The sequence below is a fragment of the Montipora capricornis genome, chromosome 1 (genome assembly GCF_036669925.1).
Source record: "Montipora capricornis isolate CH-2021 chromosome 1, ASM3666992v2, whole genome shotgun sequence".
NCBI classification, from domain to species: Eukaryota; Metazoa; Cnidaria; class Anthozoa; order Scleractinia; family Acroporidae; genus Montipora; species Montipora capricornis.
Genome location: NC_090883.1, coordinates 23854430 through 23862774, shown reverse-complemented (window position 1 = coordinate 23862774; position 8345 = coordinate 23854430). Strand labels below are relative to the sequence as shown.

General features: G+C 42.2%; 1 pseudogene; it reads left to right on the top strand.

Moving 5' to 3' along the window:
- Window positions 1-4864, top strand: part of LOC138052584 (melanotransferrin-like) — a 12571-nt pseudogene extending 7707 nt beyond the window's left edge.
- The last annotated feature ends 3481 nt before the right edge of the window (window positions 4865-8345 follow it).

Sequence of the window (8345 nt, the reverse complement as noted above, 5' to 3'; positions counted from 1 at the left end):
GCTCTAGCAACCACATTTCCAAGCTTTGAGGTCATTGAGACGATACTCACTGTTAACGTATGCTTTATAAAAAATAAGCTGCAATTTTAATAAAATTATTCCTTTCATTCACAATAGAATTCACATCTGGACAAAAGTCCCCTTTTTATGATCACAGCAAATCCCACATTGATGAAATCATATATGAAATGGATCATATATTGAACTGCGGATGTGAAATCAAGTGAAGCTAGCGAACGCAAGTTTTGCAATTGCGTTGAGAGGCCTGAAAAAATCAGGACTTCAACGGTTAGGCTAACCCAAACCCTAACCCTAACCCTAACCCTAAAACTAACCCGAAGGGAGTGTGGGCCCATTTGCATTAGTAGGGCTAACGCTCAAATGGTTTGATGATTGATAGAAAACTAGCACTTCACATTACCCTCTAATTGATAAGTCCGCTGTAATCTAAGTGCTACACGGCAAGCGTTGGCGAAAACGTAACCCTTCCTTGTAACTTTAAGCAAGTTGGAAAAGCAACTGTTTTTACGCGATTTCTGGTTGTCACTCGCTAAGCGACCTTAAAAACCGCTGGTGAAAACACGGCCATTGTTATGCTTACGTTATCGTCGAAACCTAAAATTCGGTGATTTCACATTCTTGTTTTGTGAGCGGAGTGCAGCAAAGATATGCACGAAAATGCTTGTTCTTCGTTTTTTAAGCGAATAATATTCTTGCTTTGTAGCATTGTCGGTGCCGTGGCCGAAGGTGATTCTCTGGCGTTACACTGCGCAACTCCAATGGGCATAATTTCTTGTCATTGGGGCGCGCATTAGCTCGCTCACGTTGATAAAATGGCGGATTTCTGTTGACGCCAAGCTTACTCCGTCAAAGAATGGCTATTTTCTCCTGACCGAGTACGGTGGCCCCCATATTTTATTTCATTTCTTTGCTGACAATGGTGTCTTCATGGTGTAGTAAAAGAAATCAGTAAAAGCTAACCATTGCACGACACCAGGCTCTGCGTCATGTCATGGCTTACATTTATAAAATCGAGCAAAATTTGTCCAACATCGCGGTTGCTCGACAATGCGCCTTATTCGCGCGGCGGCCATATTGGCCATAAACACTAGATTTTGTGCCTCGAGCCTTGAGTTGAAATGTTTGGGAAAGAGTTTCGGTGGTGCAAAACAAATGCTCAATCCCTCTGGAATCAAGATGGCCGCCGTGTGATTAAGGCCCATTGTCATAGTGGCTTAAATAGCTATTTCTAGGGAATCACCTTTACACCGCTATTACATATTCTTTGCTTTTCAAACTTTCTAAGCGAAAGACCATCGCTGAAAGTAAACAAAAGTTCAAGGGTTTAGGTCCCCCTAGTTTGCTTCTCTAACTGATGGTTTTTCGCTTCGAAATTAAAAGTCACTTTGACCACACCCGAGGTTCAAAAACATGGCTTTTATATGTATCTTCCATCTTACCAAATCTGTAATTCAGGGATTTCTCCCACTAACACAAACAAATTGGACATCGTTTCATCTTGTCTTTAATACAGGGAAGACAAAGGACCTGATACCCATTGTCTCTGAACAATATGGAAAGTACGGGGTCAAATATTATGGAGTTGCTGTGGTTAAAAAGTCAAACAAAGGGTTTAACTTAAAGTCTCTGAAGGGAAAAAAGTCTTGCCACACTGGAGCTCGACGGACAGCCGGTTGGAGGGTACCCATTGGCTATATGCTTCGCACGGAGTTGATTCCAGCTATTAAGTGCGGGAACGACCTGAATGATTTCCTATCGGCTGCCGACTTTTTCAGCGAGAGCTGCGTACCTGGTAATTAGTTTTATACTGTATTCTATTTCCCTGCTAAAGTTGATTTTATTCAATATTATATATTTTATTTAGTCAGCAGTTACAAACATCAAGCGCTTGCTTGATGCATGTAGACACTTTACTTTAATATGTGTGACGGCAAACAAAACGTAGGAAAACATTCAAACTGTATTCTTTCATTCGGAAACAAAAAACTAAGTAACGTTGTCAGCCGCCTCCTATACGTTAAAATGAAACTAATTTAATTTAAGAACGTACGCCATCTGAAGGTGTTAATGATTTATTTCATTTTTCAACTTTATTAACAGGTGTTAAAAGATACAATACGTCACGAGAGATTCCCGCAAAACTTTGCGCACTTTGCGCAGGAACTGGGAACACCCAATGCTCCGGAACCACGAGTGAAAACAAGTACGCTGGGTACCATGGCTCCTTCAAGTGTATGGCGGAGAATAAGGGTGATGTAGGATTTGTTAAGCATGTAACCGTAGAAGAAGTTGTGGCTATGGGAGGTTATGGCCTTGCGAGTGATTACCAATACCTGTGCAAAGATGGTAGCAGGAAAGGTATTTGTTTTTCCAATAATAGAGCTAAATACCAGCCGGCCCATTTCTCCAAACTGAAAAGAGAGTAAGGCCTCAGGGAGTAACTTCCGATTAAACCGTGGCATGTAAATTAACAACTAGAATCGGTACAATTTCTCTTAATTCCCTTGCATGAGTAAAGTTTTCCGTGTTGAAGAAAAAAAAAAATTCCCATGTCTGCGTAACTGGGGCTTGACTGGGACAAATATCATTTGAATTGATCAACAAATTCGCACGGCAAACCGAGTACTATGGATTATTGAATGCCAAATGATGCAAAATTTTAGGGCCAAACTGGTTTCAGGTTCAACCGTCTTGTCAAGAGGAAGTTGAATTAAGTTTAACATCTTGGTATCTTCACTTGAAGTGATGCAATCGCTTTTGAATTGAATTTGTCTTATATTTTCGTCGCCAGAGATTGGACAGCACGAGGAATGTTACATTGGTTTCAACCCCGCACACGCGGTGGTCACGAGAAAAGGAAATGCTGACGTTGACAAAATCGTCACCATTTTGACAAGCATGAGTGAAAAATATGGCATCAAGCAAACAGACCCGGGCAAGTTCCAACTTTTTGATTCCACTAAGTATTCCAGTTCAAGTGGTAATTTGATCTTCAAGGACTCCGCCACTGCCCTGGTTGCCATCTTAAAAGAGAAGCGGACTTATAAGGGTTTCCTAGGTGACGATTACCTCAAAGATGCCGAAGCACTCAAGTCATGCGACTTCCTTACTTCTTCTCCAGCAACAACGGAAGCAACAACAACAACAACAACAACAACAACAACAACGGAAGCAACAACAACAACAACAACGGAAGCAACAACAACAACAACAACAACGGAAGCAACAACAACAACAACAACGGAAGCAACAACAACAACAACAACAACAACGGAAGCAACAACAACAACAACAACAACGTCTGCGGCGATCATCCCTTATGCCGTGTATGTGCCTATTGCAACATTGATGTTCCTGATATCAATTTAGACCAGATTGGCGGCTGGGCGGCTGTTAGATGCAAATAAAAACAGTTTTCATAGACTAAGAAATCAAGACAATTAGAATTGGGAGGACAGAATTGCTTTTGTTTCCAATCCCTTCTAGATAGTAGTAATACTTATACCGTTAATACCAAAACTACTACTACTACTACTACTACTACTACTAATAATAATAATAATAATGATAAATTAGGCGATCCTCATTCTACCTAGGTTGAATACATACTCAGATGAATTGAAGAAACTTTTTGTCGAGCCTAAATTAGACCTAGAGAAAAATTAGGTTCAGGATTAGTTTTGGTTATGACACATGGATATTAATGGACGTATTACAAAAAAGAACATACTGTGTTGGGTTGAGCATGTTCGTCGATGTAGTGTAGTGGTGAAGACACAGGGCTACAGATTAGCATGGCTTCGGTTGTTCAAAAGATGCATAACGCTGTCCACTTTTTGAACAACCGAGGCCTAGAGGGTTCGAGTTCGAGTACCGGTAAGTGCATAGTATACTTCTTTTTACTATGTTGTAATGTTGAGACTGATTGGATAATTGTATGAATACAGAAACCGATAAGATGATACCAAAACATTTAGATGTTTTGAGATGCGTAAGATATAGAGATGGAGGGAAGGAAAAGGTGTTTCAATCCTTTTTGGAGGGTTGATAGCTGCTTTAGGTAGAGTGCATATTCAACCTAGGTAAAATGAGGGTCTGACTCAGTAATTTAACCTGGGTAAAAACGGATTTAACCTGAGACCGGATTTGATCGACATGTACACTTTTCCGTTTAGGCTGAGATTATCCAAAATTTTAAGAAGAACATACCTCAATAGAGAACGTCTTTATTTTCCTCATCTGTTTTGTTTTTGTGAGTAGTATAAATAAAGGTAACAGGACAATTAACTCAATTACTTTGGCAGGTGTTTAAACTGATTGGTCGACAATGTGGCTTTCCTATTACGTGATACACTGAAGAACAATTCTGTTCAGTGTAGTCGAAATTTAAGAACATGTTAGGAACGTTTTCAAGCTCAAATCGCAAAAAGTAAAGAAATGAATAAAATAAGAACGTTTAGCTTCAGCCCTAAGATTACACTTTCCCGATGATAAAAAAGAGTGAACTACAGTAGGTGCGTGTTGAAATGGAGGTGTGGTTTATTTATGTTACGTATCATTAGGTTTAAAAGTGTGTTCGAATCATTTTCGTACCGCATTGTAATAATAACAATACGTGTAGAGGATAAATGAAGGATTTTAATAAATTTGCCGTCTTAGCTGTACGGAATATAGTTTACAAGAATTGCTATTTAAAATTCTTTCCTGGATAAAGGTCATTTGCACTTCCTGTTAACTGAAACACAGTTAGGTGACTGGCAAATGTTATTTACCTCTGCCTTCAGTCAAGCAGCGGTAGAGGTACGTTTTTAATTGTAGTAGGCTGAGTCGTTGCATAAGACGAGAGTAAACAGACAAACACAACTTTATTCCTCGAGTCCTTTTTGATTACATGTGCTCTCTCTAGACTGGTTCTAACCGGTTACGGGCTTGCAATGCTACATGTATACAGTCCTTAATTGTCCTACTACAGTCCACCCCTTCTTGGGTTTGAAATAAACTGAACGAACAAACAAAACAAAAATTTGCTCACGAGTCCACCCCTTCTTGAGGCGTTACTTATTAAGTTCATGGAAAAGCTTAACATCTAAGACAAGGAGGTAAGTGCCTCCATGTGGTCCACCCTTCAACGATAAGTAAGGGCATTTTGTAACAAGTCCTTTGAGTTTACCATGACGGTTAAGAATGTCTTTGGCTTCAGGTAAGTTACGGTAAACTGCTTTAGAGGCTTCAGAGGCATAACACTGAGGTTTTGACAAGCTATCAAGATATTGACCAAATGCAAGGGCAACCTTAGCCAAATCCGAACTTAGTGTAATACGTGGAGACGGGACCACAGTACGCTCTTGAAGTGAGGGTGTAGCGGTCATGTGAAAAGGGCCACTCAGTACTTTAACTCCAGGTTGGATTTCGTGACCATCGATCCATAGGTCTGAGTGTGAGAGCGCCATCAGTGAAGTACCAATGGTAAGGCAAACAGAGACAAAGTTAAGTCCGCGATTCAGTTTGGAATTGCCTGGAGGAAGACCAGGGCATGGAGGCCAGGTAGTAAGCAGGTTACACCTGCATGGGTGTTGACGCCATGATCCTTATTGTCTGTAAGTGGATTCTGAAGGGAACAGGCGAGTTTGAAGGACATGCTGGGATGTCGAAAATGGATACTGGGTGTTGCATGGTCCACCAGAGCTTGTGTAGAATGTAAGTGGTTTTCGCCAAATAGAATGGGCCAGGAAAGACCAGGAACTACGAGCATCTGAAATGTGGTTTCCTTGCCATTGCTCCATTGTATGGGAATCTCCATGGTTCCTACAGCCTTTAACTGAGACTTTGCATCGGCAACAGAGACCGCGACAGGCTTTTCAAGCGACTGAAACTTTAACTGCGGATACTTAGAAGCGACGACGTCAGCATGTGATCGACTGACAAGTGATACAGAACAACAACTGTCAAGAGGTAGAGGAAGTTTCTCTCCAGCAGAGGTGACAGGTGTCCAAAGGATATGGCGTTCGTGGAGTTTACCCGCAGGGTTTGTGACGGCTGGCAAACCAAACACAACATGTTCTTGAGATGTGGTCGATGTCTCACCATCAGCTGGCTTGTTTAAGGGTGGGAGGTCTGCGACCAGAGATTGCATTGGGGATTTCTTGTGACGGAGAGTTCTGCAACCCCATTTGTGACACTGAGAACATTTATGAAGTCTCCCAGCTGAACACTTGTTATTTGCTTGCTCGCAATTAGCAGAGAGAAGCCTGTTAAAATTTCGACATACTTCTGGAATTTTCTTTCTTTGTGCCGGCGGCCGCTGCGTACAATCACGAGCTGTGTGCTTGGTTTGGCCGCAAATCCAACATGAGCGTTGTTGCTGAAAAGGCCGAACGTCGCCACGAAATTGACCAGAAGAGCTAAGTAAGGCAGTTCGCTGTGGACCTTCATTGGATGCAGTAGGGAGCGACGGGGAATCCTGGGGTAAGGGCGAAGCAGATCCTTTATCTGTAGCAGTGATGAACGAATGTTCAATGCGTCGAGCAAATTCAATGGCTTTATCGAGTTGTGTCACATGGTGTGTTTGAAGAACCAGATGTTGGGCAAGATGCGGTTGTAACTTGGAAATAAACTGCGAAGTATATAGGTTGGGCAAGATTTAGTGAGGCTTTCGCCTAGTTTATCGAGTTGGTGAAGAGTATTCTTATACTTGAATGCAAATTCATCGACAGATTCCGATGGATACTGTTTCATAGCGCTTAATTCGGCTGCCAAACGTCGACATTTTGAGTCGGTGGGTTCCTGAAACTCGTCTCGTAAACGTGAAATGAAAGACGCCAATTGCTCGTCTGGTGATTGGTCGGAGAAGCCTTCTATACTGCGACAAAATGACAACACAGAACGTGGCCATTCGCCAATGCATTGTTGTTCTAGAAGGGACAGGCGAATGGTGGCTGGAAGGTGCGATGTCTGTTCTTGAAATCGGTCAAGAAATTCGGCAATGTCATCTTGAACTTTAGTATCTTGGCGGAAGGTGGGTAATTGGAGCGTCGGTAGTCGTAACGTGGTGAAATTTTGGTTGGGAGGAGCGGGTGTAGGATCGGCCGCGCTAGCGTGTGTCGCTGAAGTTTGAGCTTGAAGTTGGATCGCGCCGACTAATCCCTTTACCACTTCGCTGAGGCCAGCAACGACTCCTTGTAATTCTTCGATAGTAGCAGGCATGTTAAATTATCGCCAGTCCGGGTTCTCCACCACTTTGTAGTAGGCTGAGTCTTTGCATAAGACGAGAGTAAACAGACAAACACAACTTTATTCCTCGAGTCCTTTTCGATTACATGTGCTCTCTCTAGACTGGTTCTAACCGGTTACGGGCATGCAATGCTACATGTATACAGTCACGAATTGTCCCACTACATAATTGGGGGGGGGGGGGGTGGGCCGTGGCTTCGGAGGGGAGGGTCCTTAGAAATTTTTTTACAAATTGGGGAGGGTCAAACCTGTTTTATTCTCAACCCGTGGAGGGTAATAGTTTTTTTTGGCAAGGAAAAAATTACTCCACGTCGCTTCTATTTTGTCTATACAAGCAAAGCTACCAGTCGAAATTAATGTAAATTATTTTACAGGTATCGAAAAATTTACTTATCAATAAACTATCTTCTCCCAACTGACATAATTGTCTCTCTCGACCCGTGCCCGCTTTCGCTCATATTTTGATGTTTCCGCGCGGGGTTCTGGTATAAAATCAGTCTCCGGTGAGGATTCGTCGCTTAAGCTACTCGAACTTGAACCGACAATTCGATCTACTACATCACTATATTCGCCCTTTGGGTTCGGGAACCACCCTAGGTATTCATCTTTCCATTTCTCTGGACTTGTGCTTTCACTTGTTCCCGCAGCCGATGTGCCATCAACTGAGTCTGAGGAGTGGCAGGCATCCTTATTAGAATGGCGAGTCGGCAAACAGCCACAATAGCCACAAGTTGCTCCATCAGACCTCATGAAATCCTCGCATTCACCACAAGCACATTTCCCTCTTTCTATTCCTCGTACATCCTTGCCCATTTTCAAGTTTTCACCTTACAATCACACACCACGAAATTAACTACTTTGTGCGCAGGTGAACGCGGTTATATGAGTAACACTTCCAGTTTGTTGTTTCCACTTCAGGTTATTTTTGTCTTGGATAGGTTGAGGGGCAAAGCATAGTTAGTAGTAGGCGCAAATTGCGCATTCCCAAAAAAACTACCTAGTAGGGATGCATCATTTAACAAGAACGTTTCTCTGAATAGTGCCTTTTTATTAACCTTTCCACGATTATTTGCGATATCGCAGTTGAACAAGGC